Genomic DNA, 27,930 nt, shown 5'->3' with positions numbered 1-27,930 from the left:
TCTGAAACTTTGTCTGTTGAAGCATCTCCTTCTGTGTTCTGTACTGCCCTACACCCTTCTTGTCGTTGCTGCAGCTGTCCTGAAATTAAAGTAATACAAGATGTCATGTAATTCAAGTAATTTTGCATTTCCAATCCTAACACTTCTCCTGTTGTCTGAGCATCACATCTAGCTCTATTTTGAGGTGTTAATGGCGTTCGCATCCTTCTGCCCGTCACGATTTTGTGCGGCGTGAGATGGTGGTCAGAACCAGGCTGGTTTCTGAGCGCATACAGTGCCAGTGGAAGACAGTGCAGCCATCCCTTCTTCAGAGTAAGCCTCAACTTGGGTATCCTTTCCTTTAACAAGCCATTGAGCTTCTCACATATCCCATTCCCTTGAGGATGATACGCCGAAGAAAACGTGTGCTGTATACCAAGCAACAAGCTAATCAGTTCAAATACTGCATTAACAAAATGAGGACCATTGTCTGATCTCATCACTTCACACCCCCCCCCCCCATCTGGGAAACACCTCCCTCACCAGGAATTTGGCCACACAGGTAGAGTCTGGGTGTGTACATTGTCCCGTTTCTATCCACTTAGAGAATGGACACACCACAACAATTAGATACCTGTACCCGTTACATACTTGAATCATATCAACATAATCGATATGCAAGTGCTGAATAGGCCCATTAGGCCTTGGGATGACTCCTCTAATCACACGTAGTGTATGCCCAGCCGTGAACTGCTGACAGATTATACAGTTTAACATAAAAAATGCAACGTGTTCTGCCAAATTCGATATAAACAAGTCTTCGGCAATTGTTGCTGCTAGATTCTCCTTTGTCATATGCGCTGGATAGTGTAACTGTTCCAGTGCTTTTTTCAATAAGGCTATAGGTATCACCGGTTTACCAGTGCTGTCTTGGCACCACAAACTCTCTGTGGGGTTTAAAGAACACCCTTGTCGGTTCCACAGGTTCTTCTCTTTCTGGGGTGCTTCTCCTTGGAGCTCCATTAACTGAGTTTTTCCCATATATCTATAGCCTTCTGGCTCACTTCGTGCAACAATCATTCTCTAATGCACATCAAATATTTCCACATTCATTATTATTTTGTCTTTGGTTGCCACACGCTTGGCTTCAGTGTCTGCTGCTTGATTTCCATGTGAGATCAAATCGGTCCCTTTTGTGTGGGCGACGCATTTCACAACCGCTATGCCCACTGGGAGTTCTAGTGCCTTAATGAGCCTGTCCAATAGGGCTGCATGCTGCACTGGCATGCCGTTCGATCGGAGGTAGCCCTCCTTTTCCAGCACACTAGGCCTGTGTGCACTGTCGACATAGGTGGAGTCACTGTACACCGTTACTTCTTGGTCTGCGTGATTCTCGAGCACGAGTATCAATGCCAATAATTCTGCAGCCTGTGCTGAATAGTGTGAGGGTAATCGTGCACTAATGAGTTCTTGAATTCCCCATTTGCCATGTGCTTCACCACAGTGGGACCTGTATTTCTCTGTCCATCAATTTGATCAATCCTCGAAGACCCATCAACGAAGACGATTTCTCCTTCTGCCAATGCATTTTGTTTTGCTGTGGGAATCTCATCATAAAATTCTTCATAGTTCACGGAATCATGTATTGGCTCTCCTTCAGTGACTGGCTCTCCTATAAACATAGCTGGGTTCACTATTTTGCATCAAACTATTTTAATCGCTGGATTTGATATGACCACTTCATAAGAAAAAGCTCTCTGAGATATCAATGTGCCTTTTGGCTTTTCTAAAATGGCAAATAATGCATACTCAATGAATAACGTCATTGGGCATCCCATCACAATGGTTGTAGGCTTCTCTATGGTGAACGATGCGGCAGCCAAACTTTGTTTGCACAGGAAGTGACCCCTCATCACTGGGTCCAAATTCCCACTGTAGTATGCAAGGGGCTTGTACCCCAGCGTGGTTTTCTGTGTGAGTACTGCTTTCATAAAACTGCCATTCATGTGTGAAAATAGGTATAATTCCTCTGCATAATTGGTGATCCTTAAGACTGGTGCCGTGCAAATAGCCTTTATCAGTTCACCAAACCCTTCTTCCATGGTTTTAGTCCACACGATTTTTTATTTTGTTGCCTGTGCTTTCTTTAAGGCTTGTAACAATGGCCTGGTATAAGAGCTGTAGTCAAAGACCTATGCCCTGACATAATTACATAATCCTAGAAAACTCTGCATTTGTTTTATCGTGTGGGGCTTGACTGTTTTTGAAATGGCTTCAGCTCCTTCAGGGATAACCCTTTTCCCTTTATATGAGATCAGCTGGCCTATGTACAGCACTTCTTGCTGACAATATTGTAACTTCTCCTTGTCAACTTTATATCCTTTCTTACCAAGTATAGTCAATAGCTGAATAGAATCGTGTCTGCACTTTTCCTCTGTTGCGCTTCAAATTAGAATGTCATCCAAATATTGCAAGACAACACTCTAATACAATATTGCTTAGGTCCATCTGCAGGACTCTATTGAAAATCGAAGGAGACTCAGAATATCCTTGACTTAACCTCCTGCTTTTCAGGCGAACTTGTCTGAACGTGAATGAGGATCGTGGATGGGTTCGGGACTAGAGGGAACACGGCCTCGACTATTTGGTTTAATGCCCTTAAATCTTGTATTAAACGCCAAGACCCTCCCTTTGATTTTTTTATCAGATAAACCGAAGAATTGCATGACAACTCTGACGTCACTAAGATGCCTTGCTCAATCATGGCAGACTTGTCTTAAAAATCCCTTCTTCTGCCTCTCTAGACATGGGATACTGTTGTGCTTTTGGTAATATTGCTCCTGGTTTCAATTTAATCTTCACTTCTCCGACTTCTTTCAGTAACCCTACATCATAAGGGCCGCTCGTCCATACTGAGACAGGCACCTTTTCCATGTCGTCATCAAAGTATTCAGGGCGTTTTTGTGCCAATATCATTCTCTGGGTGTTACGCTCACCTGGTCTCTGCGGGGGCATTGCGGCACGGTTTTGGAGCCCTCCCTTGACTTGACTCCACGGAATCGCTTTCCCCTCCAGATAGTGGTTGGACCTGCGGCTCGGGAGATGGGTGTTGCCCCTGAGTGAAGAGGAGAGGCAATTAAAATGAAGTGGGGATATCGTGACTTCCCCCAGCCCTTTCGTGCCAAAATACGGTGTGCAAGCACTTTCCCAAACAAGCTCACCAGTAGTTTTGTAATGTTGAGCAATCTGTCCTGCTTATCCTAGCAGGGGCACGTAGAACGGACCAAGTTGCTTCACTGGTCCGTGGGAGTGTTGATCCAGACCAGCTGCGACCAATCCACTTTGAAGGTAAGCCTTTTGTTATAACTATTGTTCAATTAGACTGTCCCTATTGCGTCTAATAATTATTCTTGCAATGTCTTATTCCATTTCCATAGGTACGGAGAAGTAAATCGGGACCGAAGAGATTCCGGAAGACCTTAGAGGCTGATGGAGTTTCAACATTGACAGGTAAATTGGTCTTTACAAGGGAACTCTAGTGTTTTGTATGATGTGGCCGTGCGTTCAATATGCATATGAGTTCTGACCTGTAGTGTTCTTATTTCCTCATAGGTGCAGGCCGACTATGAAGAATGGCATCCAGATTCTCGATGAAGGTTTGCGGTTGAAGGATGAAGACTCTGACTTTGAACGTGATGGAATGCCGGTGAAAAAGAAGACTTTGGCTCTGATCGTAATGGAATGCAGGTAAGAGGAAGAGTCTGACTCCAGCTGTGATGAGTTGCAGGTAAGGAGCACTCTCAGCGATGTAGCAGCAGGCAGCAGGTAAGATGCACGCTCAGCGATGTAGCGACTGGCAGCAGGTAAGATGCGCGTCCAGTGATGTAGCGGCTGGCAGCAGGTAAGATAGGCCCCCAGTGATGTAGCGGCTGGCAGCAGGTAAGATGCGCACCCAGCGTTGTAACGGCTGGCAACAGGTAAGGAGTGCCCTCAGCGATGGAGTAGTTGGGGTGGAAGGCATGCCCTGCGATGTAGCAGTAGACAGCAGGTAAGGAGTGCTCACAGGAATATCTTCAAGATGGAGCTGCAGGAATCCAGTGATGCGCAGGTAAGCACAGCGGAGAGCGTTACGCTGCTGAAAGCAGAATAACGCAAAGCGAAGGAACGTGGATGGGGTGTCCTTATATAGGCTGGCTCAGGCCCCTACCTTTAGCCCCGCCTACTGGCTCCACCTTGCCCTTCTTTGGGACTGTAGCACATGCCTTCCAGTTCTGTTCTATGGCCACGCCCAGCCCAGCCCAGCTACACATGCCCTTGGCATAGAGTGTGTAGAGCACACTTTTACATGAGCCTGGCACCAGAGGCACCAGGACTGGGTCCAATGGGACCCTGGGGATGAGGAAGGACTAGCCCCTTGACTAGTGGCCATGACAGCACTCCCCCGCAAGACCCCTCTCATGGGCGATCTTCTCCCTGATCCATGCTTGGCGGGGTTATTGCAATGAAACCGCCTGATTAGTCGAGGCACATGGATAAACTCCACAGGCTCACAAGTGCGATCTTGAGGTCCATAACCCTTCCAGTCGATTAACCCTTTAAGTGCCATGGGTATTTCTCCCCAGTGCCAGAGCCTTTTTTGGTGATTTTGGTATGTGGCCATTCAATGGCTTGTAACTTTTTTGTTACATGAGATATCTCGTCCAAATTTGGCTCCTTTTTTTCCCACATGTAGGCGGTCGTAACGCCACCCAGGAATCCCAGGTTGCTGTAGGGGGGTGAGAGAAAATAAGGAAAAAGTGTGAAAATATTGGGTTTTTTCAAAAAATGCCAATAAAATGATGTACAAAGAAGCCTGTGGTTTTTTCCTTGTAAGAGCTAGGAACAAATGGTTTGCTGTGTTGAGTTCCCCAATGTGTTGGCTTTCAGGAACAGGTTGAGGGGAAATGGAACAAATTATTTTGATGTGGTTATCAACCGTTTTGTGAGAGGTAGGCGATTTTTGCCATTTTTGCCAATTGGACATGCATGGACGGAATGGAAGAAAAGGGCAGGAAAGCCAAATTGGAGGACAGAAAGGCATATATTTCTGAAAAGTAGACAAAATTCCAAGTTTAGGAAGGGGTGATTTGCATAGGTCAGTGTGATGGTTGAGCTAAAACATGGCGCTGGTGCGCAGTGCATTCTGGGGGAACTCAGAGCCATGATGGATATTTATCCATGCCTCAGTGGAAAGCTACACTTGCTTTGCGAAACAACATGTTTTCAACGTTATTTGCTGATGGGCTTGGAATGCAGGCATTCCCAGCCAAGGACACGGCGCTGGGAAAGCTAAGATCCGCAGGTGCCGGCTGGTACCTGATAGCGAAGTTTGTTTTGGGTTTGCTCGGCCTGTGCCAAGGTTTTGAGATGAGTTATGGAATTGTTTCCCGGGGCGTTTAGGAGAGAGAAGTGCTTTGCTCCTTGGGGTTACTGTCGGTTGATTCAGCTGGCAACCAACGGTCACCCATCAATGCGCAAGCGCATTGCCAGAAGGTTCGAGAAGTTGCCACCCCTTGTTGAGGAGGGCATATATGCGGAAGCCCTCAACGGTCAGGGGGGATAAGCACAAAGACTTCAGTCGGAGGGGGGACGCTTCGGTCCGACACTCCTGTGGGTTGTTGTGCTCTTGGCCTGGCTGTTATCGGGGTCTTTCAGCCGCTTCTGGCCAGATGAAGTTCCATTAAGCTACGCCCACGGTGATGTATTTCTTTCTTTGACTTCTTTATGTTTTCTGTGATCTATGCCCATGTGAGTTGTACGAGTTATTTCTATGTACCTGTAAGCTTTGAATAAATAGCCGTAAAGAGCTGATTATCTTCTAAAGTGTGCGTGGCTGTGAATTATTGTGTCTGTTTTTGGGTTGAAGTATTTGCTCTATAATTGCACTGGTGATTTATGGTAGTTCCGTGCACTTTTTAGAGGAGAGCAATACATTTTTGGCGACGAGGATGGGATATTTGTGATGAATTGCTCCAAATATTAAAGAATCCGTCTGTTTGAAGCTGAGTTATTTGTGATGAGGTGTTCCAAATAATCTGTTTGAACGAGCGAAAGGTTGTTTTAACTGGGCAGTGAGTGTTGAACTGTGTTAAGCTGTTTTGTTTTTTTTTCCTTTTCCTTTGCTGTAAAATAACGATTGTGTGAGAGAGTGCAGAGCAGGCTGTCGCCTTTCCTTGGTCGTCTCACTGCAGCTCTGAGACAGCCAATAGACAGTACCTTTTGTGTTGGCCTGCCGCGGCCGATAGCATGTGTGTTTGAGATCTTTCCCCTTCAGTAAAGTAGTCGTGGCTGACTTACTGCTGGGAAATGAAACCAAGGAGCCGAAAAGCCGTGAGCAGAAAGGAAAAAATGTCTATGTTCACAGTGCTCCGATGAATGATGAATTAAAGATATATGTTCAATTAGGAAAGAATTTTTTCATGCGGTTTCCCTTGACAAAGTTGTAAAGTGAAAGCTTGCTCTATTTTGGCATGAGAGCAGAGAAAGAAACAATTGCAAGTATTTGATGAGCAAATTGTGAACTAGTGTTTAAACATTAAACATTGCGATTCAGCCCCAGTGTGCTAGCGAGTGGGGGGCTGTAATATCAAGGAGGCGAGGATGCGCCTTTCTTATGATGTATGCTTTTGAAGTGTTCACATTCCTGAAGATAACGTGGGAATGAGCCGTGTTTAGGAGAAAAGAGTAACATCGGTGTTGAAAGCTTAAAGGGTTTGTCTTTGGCAACTATAAATTCCATGTGCTGGCGGTGCATTATGTTTAAGGAACACACTAAAATTGCCTGTTGTGCCATGTTTACAATGGGTGAGAGGCTCACTTAAAAAAAAAAAAAAGTGAGTGAATGGCATTTGAATTTTCGATTTTTGTGTATTGATTTGAAATTGCAGAGCCAGTTTGGAATTGTTTAAGGGGGAAAAGACAATTTATATTTTCTAAATTGCCCCTAGAGTATTTTGACTGTTCGCACGCTATACCATGGAATTGCTGCTAAAAGCAAAAGTACTGTTGTTATTAAGGGATGTATGTTTTATACGAGACAAGGACAAGTTGATTGTGATATATAGTGATAATGTTGTTGACAAATTAACGGCCCACAAGCAATACAGAGTGTGGGTTGCTTTTGTAGATAACGTGCAGGGAGCTGCACTACACATGACATGTTTTAAATGCACTGACATAAGTGGTTATATTCTGGCAATGGTACAACAGAATGGAAAATCTGTGTGTGATAAGACGGCACAAAGATTTAGTGGGTTACGGATTCTGTTGAAAGATCGCACAGTGCAATGGAGTGAGATTGTGAAGCCAAACTTCAAGGTTACGAGGAAAAAGAAAAAAATGTATGCCTTTAAATGGGACATCAGTTTAAACAGGCTAAAAAGACATTTTGCAAAATTACATGAAGTTGAATCTGATGACAAGAAAATGTGCCTCTTTTGAACATGGGAGTCTTGCTGTGCGGAGCTTGTGGCTTGGAGATAACTTGCACTGTCTTGGGCGAGGTGCGCAAAAGAAAAAAAAAAACTGTTGAAGGAAGGCAGAAAAAGCACTCCTGTTCGGTGAAATGCTGTTTACGGAAGCTGGCAGATCTAAGTTGCTGGAACAGTGCAGGAAAGAGTTAATCTGAGTGAACTGTCTGAAACGAGTGCCTTCCATTAAAGCCGCCACAGTTTAAGAGTTATAGAGCAAAGAGATAAGCTTGCTGCGCGAAAGATAAACAATGACATTCCTGCATTCCATCCCCTGTGAGAGACACTGTCAAAAACTGAGGAGGGGGGTGCAATTACAGAATGCTGAAACTGAACTGAAGGATGATGTATGCAAGTAAAGAATTTGCCCAGTATCAAATGGCAGACTGGGCGCATCGCGCAAATGAACATTTGGGGAAAGCTGTGCATTTGTGAATGGGCTAAGAAAAGACACAGCTGCACATTTCAAGAGACATTGCCATGCAAGCTGCATTCCAGTGCCCCATGTAATGTGAACTGAAGTAAAGCGCTGTGCACTGGAGAAGAAACCTCTAGGCGCTTTGTGAGTGAAAATACACAGCTGTCACACAGCCGGCAAAATGCAAGTTACATTGCCAGGGCTGGAGTAACTGACAAAGACATTATGGTGTTCCAGATGGAAGCAAACTGACAAAGATAGCCGTTTTGCAAGAGACAACATGCAGAGCAAGGCTTTGGAGTATAACATGAACACTGCACATTAGCCATGATCCAGAAGCCTCACGGCTTAGTGCAAGAATGAATGATCAAATAAAGGAACTGACTCAAACTACCGCTCTCAAAGGGTGGCCCACAAACACCCTTTGGGAAAATGACAAGTGGAAAACCAGAGGCTTGAAAATAAACAAGGCTGCTTGTACAACTGCCGGCGGTATTGGACTAAAGGACTTTACCTATAAGAAATGGAGTGATGCCAACAGGGCAATCTAAATCAAGATCATGAAATACTGGAAGCAAGTTGGTGCCTGGCATTCGTGATTGCTTTGGTGAAAACGACCGTTGAGAAGTGCGACTTGGGTACTTATTATATGGCTTTTGTAAAATCACAGATCAGTCTGAGGTACCATTGACCAACTATGATCGCATTGCACAAATGAGTTTGTGAGTAGGCGGTTACACCCCGTATGGTTGAGTGCAAATAAGCCCCCAGTCACATGCAGAAGGGTGGTGTTAAGGGAAGGGGTGGACAACGTTGATATTGAAGTCTTGATGACATCCTAATGTGGATAACACTGATAGTGTACCTTTTGATGAAATCTTAACCTTTCTGTTTGTATTTTGCCTAGGCAAATAACCAAGAAAGTAAATTAAGGGGTAGACGTGTGCAATTGCCGGGTAACACTGATCAGTCAAGCAGACGCATTCTCAGAGAAAGCGAGCCACTGCGACATGCTATTTCAACTTTGAACCTGTCCTGCACCGCACTCAAGGCTGCTAACGTGCGTGAAAAATGAAAACATTCGTTCGGCAACCTGTGCTGAACTGTCACGGTGCGGACTTGGCATATTGTCAAACATTTGATGCTGCATATTCAAATGATTCAGTCGACGGTTGTAATGACCTTGTTGATATGTTTTGCCTTTGTTGTCTAAAGAACTGTGGACAATGCTGTGGACAATGAGTTGTGGACTCTGACATTATGCACCACAAACAGCTGTGTGAAACAGCACTTGAATGCCAACATGTTGAAACCTGATTCTTAAATGCATTTTGAGATTAATATGTGAAAAGAGAAATGAAATGTTTTGCCCTTCCAAATGAATTGCTTTAACCAGAGATGTTTATATTTTGCCTTTTCCAAAATTACTACATTGCATGTAGCCAGAAAATGATTCATGAATTGTTTGGGCAGCAGGGTTGGGCGAGCAGGAGCATTATATATTTTAAGACAAAAGGAATGCGCACACCAGAGTTAGCTGTGCGTATGTTGAGGCCTTTGATTTGTAGTAATGCTGCCAAGTGTGTGAGCTCTAATTAGAGATGGGTAACTTTGAAAAAGGATGGCTCTTTCCATGTGGTAACATGTGCTTTGACTTGATTAGAACTAATGATGTTTCCTTTACACTCAGTGATAACTCGAGATAAAAGGTCAACCTTTGCATCTGTAGGGATTCTCCTGACTGTGATTAACATGTACATTTGCTATCAGAAGCTGAGGTTTAAGCATTAACCCTTTCATTAGTAGGTGTTTGGGGTTTAGCTGCTGTGGGGTTACAAATCTTTGATGAAATTAGTGCGTTTAGTGGTTAAGAGTTTTACTGCAGAACAGAGCTGCTGTTGATTATCTATTGCTGAAACATAATTTAGGTTGTAACGCAGTTGAAGGGATGTGTTTTAATCTAAGTGACCACTGTAGATCCATTGAAAGTCATATTCAAGGTTTAAGGGATACATACTGGGAATTGGTGGGATTGGTTATTTCATTGGGTTCCCGATATTGAAGATACACTGCGTTATGCTTTCGCTTGTATTTGTATTATGTTAGCTATCATAATAGCTTGTTGTTGTTGTCCCAACTTGGTTTTAACATTTCGTCGGTTTTAAAGACCGCCTCCTTTGCCACTGGGCTATGGAAAGTAAATATCCAAGGGTGGATTGTGATGGTTGAGCTAAAACATGGCGCTGGTGCGCAGTGCATTCTGGGGGAACTCAGAGCCATGATGGATATTTATCCATGCCTCAGTGGAAAGCTACACTTGCTTTGCGAAACAACATGTTTTCAACGTTATTTGCTGATGGGCTTGGAATGCAGGCATTCCCAGCCAAGGACACGGCGCTGGGAAAGCTAAGATCCGCAGGTGCCGGCTGGTACCTGATAGCGAAGTTTGTTTTGGGTTTGCTCGGCCTGTGCCAAGGTTTTGAGATGAGTTATGGAATTGTTTCCCGGGGCGTTTAGGAGAGAGAAGTGCTTTGCTCCTTGGGGTTACTGTCGGTTGATTCAGCTGGCAACCAACGGTCACCCATCAATGCGCAAGCGCATTGCCAGAAGGTTCGAGAAGTTGCCACCCCTTGTTGAGGAGGGCATATATGCGGAAGCCCTCAACGGTCAGGGGGGATAAGCACAAAGACTTCAGTCGGAGGGGGGACGCTTCGGTCCGACACTCCTGTGGGTTGTTGTGCTCTTGGCCTGGCTGTTATCGGGGTCTTTCAGCCGCTTCTGGCCAGATGAAGTTCCATTAAGCTACGCCCACGGTGATGTATTTCTTTCTTTGACTTCTTTATGTTTTCTGTGATCTATGCCCATGTGAGTTGTACGAGTTATTTCTATGTACCTGTAAGCTTTGAATAAATAGCCGTAAAGAGCTGATTATCTTCTAAAGTGTGCGTGGCTGTGAATTATTGTGTCTGTTTTTGGGTTGAAGTATTTGCTCTATAATTGCACTGGTGATTTATGGTAGTTCCGTGCACTTTTTAGAGGAGAGCAATACAGTCAGGCAACAACTAGGTAGGGGAAACTGCCATCGAATGGGGGAAAAGCGGGAAAATGACTGAAAAAAAGGTATGTGTTGGACATGGTTGGCTTGGTACGGCAATGGCTTCTATGAATTTTGAGAAAAGCAATGCTCCACTACATTCCCCCGACTCTTGCAGTTAGGAGAGGATACCATTTTTGTGGTGTTTTTACAAAACAAGCAATACCACCAGCCAAACACTGAGCCATGGTACACAGGAGTTTTACGCTCACGGCCTGACCAGACGCACTTAGCATGTGTAAATTGGGAAAACTAATGTGGTGAGGAACGGCAGCCATACATTTTTTGAAAGAGCACAGGCAGACCTTTTCAAGGGTAGGTGACTTGTGCAGGTTACAAAAGTGTATGGTGGCTAAAGCAGCGACTAAATGTAGGTCACATTTGGGAAAGGAAAGGGTTGTGAGACAAAGGGCACCAGCAAATGGGTCAAAACGTTATGAAAACCACACAAACACAACTCATGGCCTACCGTCCCGCGTTCCCACAGGTGTTCCGATAAAAATGGTACCCCACATGTGTGGGTGCACCTACCTGGCCGCCAAGGGGAAAGCCTAAAACACAAGTAACCCCAAGTCTGTTTTCAGAGGGAAATCTCAGACATTCTGCCGACCGGCACAACGTATAGATATGGGCCTCGGGTGTCCAAGCCACCGAGGAAAACAGGGAACCCCATGCATTTCCGAAAAGAGGACACCCGTGGGAATCCGCAGAGGTATGATTTGCGCACATCGCCCCAGAATTTTTTACCCAGACAGTCCCGCAAAGTCCGAAATGTCGGGAAAAAAACACCTTTTCTGCACATTTCGCTTGACGCACCCATCAAAACACGCCCCCAACAACACATGGCCTACCGTCACGCGTTCCCACAGGTGTCCCGATGAAAACGGTACCTCACATGTGTGGGTGCACCCACCTGGCCGCCAAGGGGAAAGCCTAAAACACAAGTAACCCAAAGTCTGTTTTCAGAGGGAAATCTCAGACATTCTGCCGACCGGCACAACGTACAGATATGGGCCTCGGGTGTCCAAGCCACCGAGGAAAACAGGGAACCCCATGCATTTCCGAAAAGAGGACACCCGTGGGAATCCGCAGAGGTATGATTTGCGCACATCGCCCCAGAATTTTTTACCCAGACAGTCCCGCAAAGTCCGAAATGTCGGGAAAAAAACACTTTTTCTGCACATTTCGCTTGACGCACCCATCAAAACACGCCCCCAACAACACATGGCCTACCGTCACGCGTTCCCACAGGTGTCCCGATGAAAACGGTACCTCACATGTGTGGGTGCACCCACCTGGCCGCCAAGGGGAAAGCCTAAAACACAAGTAACCCAAAGTCTGTTTTCAGAGGGAAATCTCAGACATTCTGCCGACCGGCACAACGTACAGATATGGGCCTCGGGTGTCCAAGCCACCGAGGAAAACAGGGAACCCCATGCATTTCCGAAAAGAGGACACCCGTGGGAATCCGCAGAGGTATGATTTGCGCACATCGCCCCAGATTTTTTTACCCAGACACCCCTGCAAAGTCCGAAATGTCGGGAAAAAAACGCTTTTTCCGCACATTTCACTCGACGCACCCATCGAAACATGCCCCCAACAACACATGGCCTACCGTCACGCGTTCCCACAGGTGTCCCGATGAAAATGGTACCTCACATGTGTGGGTGCACCTACCTGGCCGCCAAGGGGAAAACCTAAAACACAAGTAACCCCAAGTCTGTTTTCAGAGGGAAATCTCAGACATTCTGCCGACCGGCACAACGTACAGATATGGGCCTCGGGTGTCCAAGCCACCGAGGAAAACAGGGAACCCCATGCATTTCCGAAAAGAGGACACCCGTGGGAATCCGCAGAGGTATGATTTGCGCACATCGCCCCAGATTTTTTTTACCCAGACACCCCTGCAAAGTCCGAAATGTGGGGAAAAAACGCTTTTTCCGCACATTTCGCTCGACGCACCCATCGAAACACGCCCCCAACAACACATGGCCTACCGTCACGTGTTCCCACAGGTGTCCCGATGAAAACGGTACCTCACATGTGTGGGTGCACCTACCTGGCTGGCAAGGGGCAAGCCGAAAACGCAAGCAACCCCCAGAATTTATTACCCAGACACCCCCGCAAAGTCCGAAATGTGCCCCGGACTTTGAGGGGGTGTCTGGGTAATAAATTCTGGGGCGATGTGCGCAAATCATACCTCTGCGGATTCCCACGGGTGTCCTCTTTTCGGAAATGCATGGGGCTCCCTGTTTTCCTTGGTGGCTTGGACACCCGAGGCCCATATCTGTATGTTGTGCCGGTCGGCAGAATGTCTGAGATTCCCCTCTGCAAACAGACTGGGGGTTGCTTGCGTTTTCGGCTTGCCCCTTGCCAGCAGGTAGGTGCACCCACGCATGTGAGGTACCATTTTCATCGGGACACCTGTGGGAACGCGTGACGGTAGGCCATGTGTTGTTGGGGGCGTGTTTCGATGGGTGCGTCGAGCGAAATGTGCGGAAAAAACGTTTTTTCCCCACATTTCGGACTTTGCAGGGCTGTCTGGGTAATACATTCTGGGCCGATGTGCACAAATCATACCTCTGCGGATTCCCACGGGTGCCCTCTTTTCGGAAATGCATGGGTTTCCCTGTTTCCCTTGCTGGCTTCGACACCCTAGGCCCAAATCTGTAGGTTGCCCACATGAACAAATTGTGCTGTGGCGAAAGGCTTGGGGTTACCAGCGGGTTACCCTTTTCCTTTTGCGCCCCCGGTGGGTGCACCCACACATGCGAGGTACCTTTTTCGTCGGGACACCTGTGGGAATATGAGAAGGTATGACATCTGCTGTTGGCGATGTGTTTCAGTGAGTGGACACAGGGAAATGTCTCTGAAATTGGCCGGAAATGAAGACAATTCTCAGACATTTCGCTCTGGCCACCCACCGAAACACACCGCCAACAACACGTGGCCTACCTTCCCGCGTCCCCACACGTGTCCCGATGAAAACGGTACCTCACATGTGTGGGTGCACCTACCGGGGGCGCAAAATGAAAAGGGTAACCGACTGGGAACCCCAAGCCATTCGCCACTGCCCATTTTGTTCATGTGGGCAACCTACAGATTTGGGCCTAGGGTGTCGCAGCCAGCAAGGGAAACAGGGAACCCCATGCATTTCCCAAAAGAGGACACCCGTGGGAATCCACAGAGGTCTGCCTTGCACAAATTGCCCCAGTTTTTATTAGCCACAATCCCCGACAAAGTGTGATATTTGGTGGGGAAAAAACACAATGTTCACTTTGTCTGGGGTTCTGGGTAAAAACTTCTGGGCCCCTTCGCGCAAGTCAGACCTCTGTGCATTCCCACGGGTGTCCTCTTTTGGGAAATGCATGGGGTTCCCTGTTTTCCTTGCTGGCTTCAACACCCTAGGCCCAAATCTGTAGATTGCCCACATGAACAAATTGTGCTGTGGCGAAAGGCTTGGGGTTACTAGCAGGTTACCCCTTTCCTTTTGCGCCCCCGGTAGGGGCACCCACACATGTGAGGTACCATTTTCGTCGGGACACCTGTGGGAACGTGAAAAGGTATGACATCTGTTGGTGGCGACGTGTTTCTGTGAGTGCACACAGGGAAATGTATCTGAAATTGGCTGGAAATGCAGACAATTCTCAGATATTTCCCTCTGGCCACTCACCGAAACACACCGCCAACAACACGTGGCCTACCTTCCCGCATCGCCACACGTGTCCCAATGAGAAGCTGACCTCTTGTGTGCAGGTGTGGTACCTGAGTGACAATGGGTACATCTTTTGTATAGTAACTTCGCTGTAGTGCGCTTAGGAAACAGTAAAGTACTGGTAGTAAGCCATTTCACATGCACCTTTCCTCACACTTCCCATACATACCAGACACAATGCAGTTAGACACACAAGGTGGGATTTAGCACAAGGACAAACCTCCTTGTGTAGCACAAGAAGGTTTGTCCTTGTGAGCAGTGATGCCACGACAAGGCACCCACCGGATCACTGGCCATTCGTATCCCTTTCGTGTCTGCAGTCAGTTGGCATCCATTTCAGCAGTTGCACTTCTACCAAATCACTAGCACCAGAGCAAGTGTATCTACACATGAGCATATCTACACACTTATACCACGTGGACATGTGTGTACAATGCAACTGTGTCTCTAGCAATATCTTAACTATCATTTGGCATCAATTTCATAGCAACTGTGTCTGCATGCAAACTTTATGTGCCGGCAATCACATGTGGACAGTGATAGCAAGTGCATACTGGCTGACTTCGCTACCCTGCCCTACAGGCGCTATCTTCCACACCAGCTTTGAGTATGCCCATAGCAACTATGGACAAACATTCTTATGTTCCACCGTACCCACACAAAACAGCCATCCTGCAACATGACAATCATTTCGGCAGTGCTGGAAAAGTCCATTCACAGAAATTGCATCTGCATGTTCTTTGTATCTTTACCTAATTCACACACCAATCATATCCAATTCATTCCTACAGAAGACGTGTCACTTACACCACACATAACATTACTCGCAGTAAAACAATAAACAAGGCAGGATCTTACGAGGTACGCAAGACACCGCTGCCATATAGTTGGTGTCCAAGTACCACTTTCATGACACTTAGACCTCAAGGGAGGGAGCCAAAGTGGCGTGTATTATTTTGAAAAGACACCCCTTGAGTGGAGGGAACCTGAATGGTGTTCTGGTCTTCCACAATGCACGGCTTGAGTAGAGGGAGCGGGGCTGGCCTTTCTTTGCTTGCCAAACCTTAGGTGGAAGGAGCCAGATTTGGGCTCCTGACCAAAGTACGCCGGAAGCGGATGGGGTTTTCCAGACGTTTTTTTTTGTAATACAATCCCGAACAGGAGCAAGCTGCACTCCCATAGGGGAGTGACCCAGAGTGCTCCACCCTTCTTCTCCATGGCCCGCCTCAAATAGAGGCGGTGGAGAGGCATTCCTTTCCAAGATGCGCCTGCTTTGGAAGAAACAAGCATCGCGTTACTTTGCAAGGCACACCACGCGCAGAGGGAGCTAGACTGCCTTTTCCTTATGAGGCAGACCTGAAGTGAAAGGTACCGGGGGTGATGTCTCTTTCCCAGGCAGGCCTCAAGTGGAGGGGGCAGGACTAGCATTGCTTGCCAAAGCACGCCAAAGGGGAGTAAAGCAGAGTGCTGTCCCCACCTACTCCAAGGCACACCTCAAGTGGAGGGAGCTAGAGTTTCATTTCTTTCCAAGATGTGCCTGCTTTGGAAGAAACATGCATTGCGTTACTTTGCAAGGCACACCACGCACAGAGGGAGCTAGACTGCCTTTTCCTTATGAGGCAGACCTGACGTGAAAGGTACCGGGGGTGATGTCTCTTTCCCAGGCAGGCCTCAAGTGGAGGGGGCAGGACTAGCATTGCTTGCCAAAGCACGCCAAAGGGGAGTAAAGCAGAGTGCTGTCCCCACCTACTCCAAGGCACACCTCAAGTGGAGGGAGCTAGAGTGGCATTTCTTTCCAAGATGTGCCTGCTTTGGAAGAAACAAGCATTGCGTTACTTTGCAAGGCACACCACGCGCAGAGGGAGCTAGACTGCCTTTTCCTTATGAGTCAAACCTGAAGTGAAAGGTACCGGGGGTGATGTCTCTTTCCCAGGCAGGCCTCAAGTGGAGGGGGCAGGACTAGCATTGCTTGCCAAAGCACGCCAAAGGGGAGTAAAGTAGAGTGCTGTCCCCACCTACTCCAAGGCACACCTCAAGTGGAGGGAGCTAGAGTGGCATTTCTTTCCAAGATGTGCCTGCTTTGGAAGAAACAAGCATTGCGTTACTTTGCAACGCACACCACGCGCAGAGGGAGCTAGACTGCCTTTTCCTTATGAGGCAGACCTGAAGTGAAAGGTACCGGGGGGGATGTCTCTTTCCCAGGCAGGCCTCAAGTGGAGGGGGCAGGACTAGCATTGCTTGCCAAAGCACGCCAAAGGGGAGTAAAGCAGAGTGCCGTCCCCACCTACTCCAAGGCACACCTCAAGTGGAGGGAGCTAGAGTGGCATTTCTTTCCAAGATGTGCCTGCTTTGGAGGAAACAAGCATTGCGTTACTTCGCAAAGCACACCACGCGCAGAGGGAGCTAGACTGCCTTTTCCTTATGAGGCAGACCTGAAGTGAAAGGTACCGGGGGTGATTTCTCTTTCCCAGGCAGGCCTCAAGTGGAGGGAGCAGGACTAGCATTGCTTGCCAAAGCACGCCAAAGGGGAAAGACCCGCATGGCACAACTCAAGTACAGGGACTCATAATGATTACTATTTCGTAGGCACGCCTCCAATGGAAGGAGCCTGATTAGCGTTCCTTTGCAATTCACGCTTTGAGCTGAGGGATCTAGACTGATGTACATTTTCTTGGCAGGCCTCAAGGGAAAGCTACGGCTGTGGTTGCCTTTCCAAGGCAGGCCTCAAGTGGAGGAAGCAGGACTAGCGATGCTCGTGAATGCACGCTAAATCAAGTGAAGTGAGTTGACATCCTGTTGCATTTTCATTGAAGGTACACCTCCAGGGCAGGGTGCAAGAGTGCCATTCCTTTACAAGACATGCACGATTTCAGTGGCTACGGGTCCCTTTCAAGGAATGATGGGCATTTTCGGAAATCAGTCGATCTCCCAATAATTTTCCTTTGTATGATACAAAAGGAAACAAGGCTGAAAGCAGAGGGCAGGCTGGGAAGGGCATTGGGGACAGTACATCCGAGTATCCTTCCTCTTTCCTTGTTTTGTACACACCTTACATTTTCGGTACGGTTGTGCCTTCATGGCAGTGGGAGGAACATAATCACCAAAGTGTCGCTCTTGCAATCTGGCCACATCTTCGACCTCCGGAAAGGAGGGAATTTGTACATGAACATTAGCCAGAGATTGAACAATTTCTAATTCAAAATCCAAAAAGGAGAGCTTGTTTTCTGGAGTAGCTGCACGGTACACCACATAAGCATTGTACGTTGCCATATGCACAATGTGTGTGGCTAACTTTTTGTACCAGAAACGCGACTTGCATTCAGCGTGGTATGACTCAAGCACTTGGTCATTTTTGTCTACTCCACCCATGTACTTGTTGTAATCCAGAATGCAATTGGGCTTCAAAACTTGCTGAGTCTGCCTGCGCAGAGGGACAGCTGAAGTACTTTCATCATGAATAGTACTTAGCATGTACACATCCCTTTTGTCGCAGAATTTCACTGCTAACAATTCATCCTGCCGCAATGCCATACATTGTCCCTTGGCCAACTTCTTACACACAAGTTGTCTGGGGAAGCCTTTGCGGTTACTGCGGATTGTACCGCATGCCAGTGTGCCCACATTGAACAATTCCTTGAACAGTGGAATTCCGGTGTAGAAATTGTCTACATACAAATGATGTCCCTCGTGGAGCCATGGTGTGAGAAGATCCCAAACAATCTTCTCACTTGTCGCTAAATGGGCTGGGCAGCCCGGAGGGTTTAGGGTAGAGTCTTTACCGGTGTAGACTCTCATGCTGCTGACATACCCACTGGTACTTTCACACAACATGTACATTTTAATCCCATATCGTGATCTCTTGCTAGGAATGTATTGCCTGGATACAAGGCGACCTTTGAACAACACCAACGATTCATCAATGGATATGTTCTGGCTAGGAACATACACCTCTGCAAATCGGTGAGTGAAGTGGTCCAGAAATGGCTTCAGTTTGAACAGCCTATCAAAGTTTGGGTCCGTTTTGGGTAATGCTGCCGAGTTGTCATTGAAGTGCAACATACGGTGCAGTGCTTGAAAGCGATTTCTGCTCATTGTAGGTGAAAAAAACGGGCAATAAAGTGGTGCTACAGTAGACCAGTATATTGCGACAGACGGCTTGTGTCCAATTCCCATGAGCAAAATGAGACCCCAAAACTGTCTCATTTCAACATCGTTTGTGGGTACCCATGCTTGTGCTCTGGAGTGGGGTTTCAGAGTGGGACCCCTAGACCTCATGTATTGTGCAGCGTATAAATTGGTTTGCTGAACCACATCTGCAATGAACCCATCATCAACAAAAAGGTTGAAAAAATCAATAGGCTGAAACCCTTCTGTATTCACTGTGCACCCTGATATACCAGTGAAAGGGGGCACAACAGGCTGAGCCATTGCTGGAGGCACCCAGAGCGACTCTTGAGTCATATCAGGAACTGCCACATTGCGTGGCTGTCTTGCACGTCCCCTCCCCCTTACAGGTCTCCTGCGTGTGGGAAGTGTGCGAAAAGGTGGACGCACTCTTCCTTCCTCTTCATCATCAGATGATGACGATGATGAGTGGGAGGAGGGACTTTCGTCAATGGCCATCTCACTTCCCCAATCACTTCCCTCCTGCCCCTCAGAAGCACTATCTGTTTCAGAATGCATGTACACATCTGTGCCTTGCTCTGAGCCAGACTCCATCACTGCAGCTAATGCCTCCGCACCAGACATTGATCGCCGAGAAGCCATGAGTACCTTCGCTATGGAACCCTTCACTGCCCAAAGACCAGATGAAGATTGAAACAAGAAGTATGTGTGCTTCTGAAAGTATGGAACGTAGCACAGTAAGTGGTATTCAGTGCCACAAACCTACTCCACACAAGTACACCAAAAGGTCCAGACTTTGCTCACAAACTGTAGCAGCCCTCTGCAATATGACGTACTCCCTGCACGCTACAATAAACGGAGTAGTACTTTGCAAACACTCACGTGAAATGCTAAGGACCAGCTGACTGCTTTCCTACAAGTGGATAGACAGCTACAACACACCTGCACCTAAAAGAAAGAGAACAAAAAATCTATGGACAATGTACTATTCCGCTAAACTGTACAGAAATACAAGCGTGGGGACGAGGATTTCAGCCACACTACCTATTCAGAAACAGCCAACATGCTTTGCACCATGCCCTCCTCCATGGGATGCTTGTGGATGGGAAATCGAGGTGAGAAGGAACCAAGCAACGTATTAGTGATTGGGTGAGTTGAAAAGCCATAGGCAATGAAGAAGCAGAAAGGGAAGATAAATAAAGTACACGGCTGGCCCTTCCGGGCAACTGCTGGCACACTTTTGACAAAAACACCTGCTCTTTCACATAGGGGTGTCTATTGTAAGGGGAAAGCTCACAAGGACAAAATTATTGCAAGGCCAAGCAAATTGATGTAGGCTGAATCAAGTAGTGATGGGTACCTAAGAAATAAGTAGCAGAAACATACTGAATGCTTTGACATGCCATGAATGCAAACAATTGCTAGAAAGTGGAAGTCTCACTGCCAACATACTTACTACCATTTTTATTCACTTTTCACATCTTCCAGTGCGTTCATCAGTCACTGGGCAAACCCCCCCTAAAATAGCGTCTGGGCAAAATCCATTATGTTTCCAATGAACAGCTCCATGGCTGTTTTGGAAAGGTGCACCCCATCTCTGTGAAACATCACAGCACCTTTGATATTGCCATGGTGAATGGTCCGTATTCTTGTGTTGCCCTCTGTCAGTCTAGTGAACTCGCCATTCAGTTTCCACACCGAGCGGTTGATGGCCCTTCTATTCCCTTGAGTTCTCCAATCCATCCTGGGAATCATCTGGGACCAGGCCACCACAGTGTTTGGAAACCTCTGTGCAATCCATTCAAGGTCTGCCATGAGCTGCTCCCGTACCCCCTTCCGTCCCACAGACGCAAAATCATTTCCTCCCAGGTGAACCACTATAAGGTCAGGGGGGGGGCCTTTCCTTTTGCTTGGGCAGCGATGATGGCTCCTCTGAGCTGGTGAAGGCGCATCCCCCCACCCCAAACCAATGCACTGCAAGGCCATCCCTTCCAGACGCAGATGTAGGTGGCCCTCGGAAAAGTCGTACAGCCCTTTGGATATAAGAGTGGCCGAAAATCCACACAACCCTCATCCTCACTAGTAAATGGAAACAGGAAAACCCCCATGATTATGGCTACACATACATTTTACCAAATTACACAACAATTGCGCCAATACATGACTCTTTTAACAATCCCAGACACACACTTCACCCATTCGGAAACCACCTCTCATTTGAGATAACAGTAGGTCGACACATAATTGCCACATTATTTTCAGGGGAAGGAGGTGAAGAAGATAGTATGTCACCTTGTGCCAATAACACAGTTGTGCTGGCGCAATTGTAATCAGTAAAAGTTGTCTGCTCCTGTGGCCCACCGCCTGGCCAGCACGGTGGTAAGGTGACTTGCACATGCTACATCGTTACACTTTGGCAGGGTGACTAGTCTCACAGAGGATATGAAGTCCACAGGAAGTGTGCTTTGTACGCTCTCTGAATATAGGTACCCTGACAGAATGTGCCACATTTACCACAAATGGGTGCACCTTCAGACACTTTCAATGTGAGTGTTTCGGCCATAGCTCCAGGACCACTGGTGAACTTGGGGGCACTTCACTACCAAGGAAGGGAGGTGGCCAAGGTCACACCCATCACCCACCACTACCCTACATAGCTTCCTGGTCAGCACTACAGCTTTCCTCTCCTGGAAGGGATTGGACCCTGCCAGGGCACCCTGCACCCACTGATGAATTTGGAGGACAAAATATCCACCTGGGGGACGGATGCCCAAGGCCAATGACACCCCCCTCTCTAGCTACCCTGCGTTACAGTTTTTCCCCCTGCAAAAGGATGGGGACCCTGACAGGGCACACTGGGACCACTGCTGGAATTGGACCACAGAAATGGTGAACTTTGCAGTGAAAGGAATGAGCTCTGTAACAAGTGTGCATAGCATGCTCAGAAAAAATGACCATCTATATAACTACTGGAAAAAAATTTTTAAAATTTGCTGCTACTTATGTCAGCCAAACCTTTCCTTCTGCAAAGCAGCTGCCTTACTCAATGCAAGGCACACCCATCACTGGCCCCCGACCCTCCCCACTACCCTTTCCCACCCTTATCACTGACAATGCAGCCACAATTCCTTCCACCGCATAAACCCTCCACCCCCACATTACCAAGTAATAAATGTTGTACTTACATAAGTCAGCAATAGCTTTTCAGTAGCCGCAACTGCAAAGGAAACATAAAAGAATTAAAATCAATGCTTTGCCTACCAATAACACATCTAAACTGTCTGGCAACTATCTGTACATTTTTCACTTCCTTCCACCAGTTCCATGACACTTCTCAGTCATCTACCACTACAGAAGGCTAGACTGCACACAGATTGGAAATGGAAATAAGACAATTGGGCATATGCATCCTGCAGAAAAAAAATAAAAATAAATAAATCCCGGAAATCTGGCACCAAACCATCACTGTTTGGAAACATCTGTGCTATCCATTCCAGTTCCTCCATTAGCAGCTCATGTATCCCTTCCCCTCCCACAGACGCTAAATCTTTTCCTCCCAGGTGCACCACTGTAGGGTGGGGTGGTTGCATCTCCTTTTGCATGGACATCACTGATGGCTCCTCTGAGCTGGTGAAAGCACTTCCCCCTACCCCCAAACCAATGCACCAGGAGGGCATCCCTTTGAAAGCCAGATGTGGTTGGCCCTCGGAAAATCGTGCAGCCCTTTGGGTGAAAGAGTAGGCAATTATCGACACAACCCTCATCGTCACTATGATATGGAAACAAGTGAACCCATATGAATATGCCTATACATACAGTTTACCAACTAGCTGAATGATTGCGTGAACACATGGCTCTTGTAACAATCCCAGACACACACTTCACCCAGTCGGACATGCACCTCTCATGTGAATTTACAGTAGGTCATTACGTAATTGGCACTTGTGTTTTAGGGGAAGGAGGTGGGAAAGAGGTGAAGAAGACAGTATGTCACCTTGTGCCAATAACACAGTTGTGCTGGGGCAATTGTAATCAGTAAAGGTTGTCTGCTCCTGTGGCCCACTGCCTGCACTGCACGGTGGTAAGGTGACTTCCACATGCTACATCATTACACTTTGGCAGGGTGACTAGTCTGACAGAGGATATGACCTGTGCAGCAAGGGTGCTTTGTAACCTCTCCGAATATAGTTACTCTGATAGAATGTGCGCCATTCATTGTATTTGCATCCAAATTTGGACACTTTGATTGTGAGAAATTGGGGCGCAGCTCCTAAAGTACTGGTGAACTTGGGGCCATTCGGCTACCAAGGCAGAGAGGCAGCCAAGGTGACACACAACAACCACCACCACCCTACATCTCTGCCTGGCCAGCACTGCAGCTTTCCCCTCTAGGACGGGATGGGGACCGTGCCGGGGCACCCTGCACCCACTGCTGCTTTTGAGGGACAAAATATCCATCTGGGAGATGGACGCCCAAGGCCAATGACTTCACCCCCCACCCCTCCTGCCCCTCTAGCTACTTTGCGTTACAGCTTTTCCCCCTGCAAAAGGATGGGGAGCCTGGCGGGGCTCAGTGGGACGACTGCTGGAAAAGGACCACAGAAATGGTGATTTATGCAGTAAAAGTAGTGTTCTCTGTATCAAGTACGCGTACCATGCTCAGAACAAAATGACCATCTGCATTACTAGCGGCAACATTTTTGAAAAGGAGCTGCTACTTATGTCGGCCAATTTTTCCTTCTGCAAAGCAGCCACCTTCCTCAATGCAAGGCACTCCCATCACTGGCCCCCGAACCGCCCTACTACCCTTTCTCACCCATACCACTGACACTGCAGCCACAGTTTCTACCACCACAGTAACCCTCCACCCGCACATTACCAAGTAATATATGTGGTACTTACATAAGTCAGCATAAGCTTTTCAGTAGCCGCAACTGCAACGGAAACATAATAGAATTACATTCAGTGCTTTGCCTACCAATAACACATCCAAACTGTCTGGCATATATCTGTATATTTTTTCAGCTCCTTCCACCACATACATGAAACTTCTCAGTCATCTACCTCCACAGAAGGCTGGACTGCACAGTGATAACAAACTGGCATAAGACCAATGGGTGTATGGCAACCCCTAGCACACAAAAAAAACATTGCACAGATGGCTAAGTGGCAAACTTCCCTCCCAGGGAAACAGCACTGTTCAGCTGCACTGGGGGGCGTTTTGTCTGCAACCCAGGCAAGTGTGTTCCTGGCCACCCCAATACCTCCCCAGAGCACCCACTTCCTTCACAACAGAACACTACAGGCCCTTTTCACCCCCATCCCAATAGCAATGTGCCCTCCACCCACTATAAAATGTTGGAATACGCAAAATATCATACGTACATAACAAGTGAGAAGCTTGAACTGCTCAAGACCTGTAAAGGGAATAACAAAACATATATTATCTGTGTCAGCCCACCCAAATACCAGACCACCCATATTGCCGCCCCCCTGTTGCATTGGCCTGTATGTTTTGGGCACCCCGGCGCCAGACTGGCACACCAATGTGCCCCTCTACGCCAAGGCAGGTATAGTAAACGAAGAACCCAATTCAAAATGGCAGGCTGCCCTTTTGTGGGGGCGGAGGGGCCCGCTACACCGCTGTGGAATTTTCTAACGTGAAGGGGGTTGCACCTCTCCACCACCACCCCAATTTGAGGGGCGGCCCATCTCATGTAGCCCTCCCAAGAGGCAGATAAGGGGGGAGGCTGTCCTGCACTCCTCCCTGGGCTCAGGCGTCCGTTCCTAGGAGCAGATATCTGGTCCCAGGGAGGGCTGCATGACATGGCACCCACTACATTGTGGGTGGGGGGGGTTAACGCCCCATTCCTTTAGAAACTTTCCCAACCCTTTGGGGTGCCCCACCGCCCCCCCTAAAAAACGTTCCAACATTTTCACTTTTATCCTTTGGAAACCCAACTCCCCTTTGTGCACAGGGGCACATTGGTGTGCCAATCTGGCGCCGGAGTGCCCAAACCTTACTTGCCCATCTATTGGGGGTTCTGCCCCACCTTTTGGGGTGCACCCCCCAGCCCCAATGGCTGGGGGACACACCTCATGCAGGCCTCCCTGGGGGCAGATATCTGCTCCTAGGAAGGGGCATCTGACCCCAGGGAGGGATGCATGAGGTGGGGCCCCCCCTATCTGCCCCCAGGGTGGGTTGCATGAGGTGGGGCCCTCCATTTGGGGTGGGGGGGATGAGGGCCACCCCCCATCGCGGTACATCATTCGCTGCCAATTTATGGTGGCCCTCAGCCCCCCTAAAAAGCAGCCTGTGATTTTGCATATTTTTTTTTGTTTACCCAACTTCGCTTGGTGCAGATTGGCACATTAGTGTGGCTATCTGCCCCCAGGGTGCCCAAACCCTACTGCCCCATCTATTGGGGGTCCTGCCCCACCTTTTGGGGTGCCCCCCCAACCCCCAATGGCTGGGGGACACACCTCATGCAGGCCTCCCTGGGCCTCCTCCAAACGCCTGCGTGAGGTACACCCCACCTTCATTTGGGGTGAGGGGGGAGAGGGCCACCCCAAAAGGTGGGGCAGGACCCCCAATAGATGGGGCAGTAGGGTTTGGGCACCCTGGGGGCAGATAGCCACACTAATGTGGCCATCTGCACCAAGCAAAGTAGGGTAAACAAAAAACAAAATACAAATTCATAGGCTGCTTTTTTGGGGGGGCTGAGGGCCACCCTAAATTGGCAGCGAATGATGTACCACAACGGGGGGTGGCCCTCAACCCCCCACACCCCAAATGGAGGGCCCCACCTCATGCAACCCATCCTGGGGGCAGATAGGGGGGCCCCACCTCATGCATCCCTCCCTGGGGTCAGATGCCCCTTCCTAGGAGCAGATATCTGCCCCCAGGGAGGGTTGCATGAGGTGGGCCCCCACTTTCCAAGGACACCATTTTTTACAAATCCCTGGTGGTCTAGTGGGCCCCAGGGCCCCAAGCCCCCTCCCACCTCCCCCTTCCCTCTGATTTTTTTTTTCCCTCCCCACGCGTATTCACCCCTGGGGGCAGTGATCATCTGCCCCCAGGGGTCTCTGCCGCTGTGGCCCCATGCCTTGGGGCCACGGGGTTGGGGGACGCTTACCTAGTAAGCAGCCCCCCCTCCCCCTGCGTCACAAATGGATCTTCATTGATCCACTGGCATTGCTGCCCGCGGATTGCGCGCCCTTCGCCCGATCCGCGGGCAGCAATGCCTCATATGTGGTGTCCTTGGAAAGGGGAGAAAGTCCCCTTTCCAAGGACACCACTTTTGTTCCATCCCTGGTAGTCCAGTGGGCCCCAGGGCCCCAAAACCCCTCCCACCTCCCTCCATCCCTCGATTTTTTTTTTTTCACCCCTGGGGGCAGTGATCATCTGCCCCCAGGGGTCTCTGCCGCTGTGGCCCCATGCCTTGGGGCCACGGGGGAGGGGGAGCGCTTACCTAGTAAGCAGCCCCCTCCTCCCCCTGCGTCACAAACGGATCTGTATTGATCTGGTGGCATTGCTGCCCACGGATTGCGCGCCCTGTGCCCGATCCGCGGGCAGCAATGCCACACAATGGGTATCGTTGGAAAGGGGACAATCTCCCCTTTCCAACGATACCCGCCTCAATCTCCGGCTTGAAATACAGCCGGAGATCGAGGCGGACAAAGAAGGTCTCTTACCTTCTCTCTTCCCCGCAGCAGCCGAAAATGGCTGCTGCGGGGAATTTACTTTCAGTTTCACACCGACGTGCGTTACGCACGCTGGCGTGAAACTGAAGGTAATCCAGCCCCCTGGCAGTGAGGGGGGACCTCTCCCTCACATAGCCCGGGGGTTGGATTACAGTTTTGAGCGATCCCTGCTTTGCAGGGATCGCTCAAAACAAGGTGCCGAAAAGGACAAGCTATCTTGTCCTTGGCACTGCGTGTGCACTGTCAAGGACGAGATACCTCGCCCTTGGCACTTAAAGGGTTAAGGAGTACAGTTGTGACCACAATATTTTAGAGTCCAAGATGTCCTTAACCTCATACTCAGGTTCTCCTTCGTTAATTTCGGGTTCCGGTGGTTGTGTAATTCTTGTCTCAGGCTTCACAGGCTTTAAGAGGGAAACGTGAAATACAGGGTGGATGAGCATATTGTCAGGTAGCTCTAGCTTTACCGCAACTGGGTTGATGATGGCTTTGATAGGATAGGGCCCAAGATACCTGGGGCGGAAGACCCGAGGTCCTTTTAGCGGGATATTTCTGGCCGCTAATCATACTTTGTCTCCGATTTGGTAGTGTGGAGCTTCCCTTCTATGCCAGTCAGCAAACTTCTTTTGTTGTTCTTTGGCTTTGGTTAAGCTCTTGGTTGCTTCCTTGAGTGTTTGAGTAATAGTTTTATTTATTTTATTTTGATTTATATTTCAGGTGAACCTGTAATTTTATCCAAGGAATTCTTGAGAATTTGTTTTTGAAGAGTTTTTCTTTCCAGGTTCTTCTAAAAAAAGGCTTTCCAGGTTCTTTCTAAAAAGGCTTTCCACAGATCAAAAACTCGGTGAGTAGTGCGGGATACGACAGCCACAAAAGAGGTTGTTGCGCGATTTGTCCATTAAGCTCCCTGCGTGAAAGTTGCCTCATTTAAAGGGTGGTCTCGTTGATCTGTGTGAAAGTCAGTTCGACAAGGGTCGCCATGGCCACCGCCCACCGTATAATATATAATAGTTTTATGTAGGGAGGTAATTGCTGGCATTTCTAGCTCATCAAGTGGGTCAAAGGAAGATGTCTGTGAGTGCCAACCATTCATGATGTAGAAGGGGGTTTGTCCCGTGCCAGTGTGGATAGAGTTATTGTAAGCAAATTCCGTTAGCTAAAGAACATCTTTCCAGGATCCTTCGGTCTGTTGCAGCATGCACCTTAGGTACTGCTCCAGCATCTGGTTAGTCCTTTCAGTTTGACCATCGGTCTGGGGATGGTGACTGGTAGAAAGGCGGAGGTCAATTTGCGCGATTTTGCAACTATTCCTCCAAAAGGCTGAGACAAATTGTGCCCCCCGATCAGAGATCAGTACTGAGGGGAAGGCATGTAATTTGACTACTTG

This window comes from Ambystoma mexicanum, chromosome 5p (assembly GCF_040938575.1).
Source record: "Ambystoma mexicanum isolate Mex_15411 chromosome 5p, UKY_AmexF1_1, whole genome shotgun sequence".
Lineage (NCBI taxonomy): Eukaryota > Metazoa > Chordata > Amphibia > Caudata > Ambystomatidae > Ambystoma > Ambystoma mexicanum.
This window is presented reverse-complemented; position numbering follows the sequence as displayed.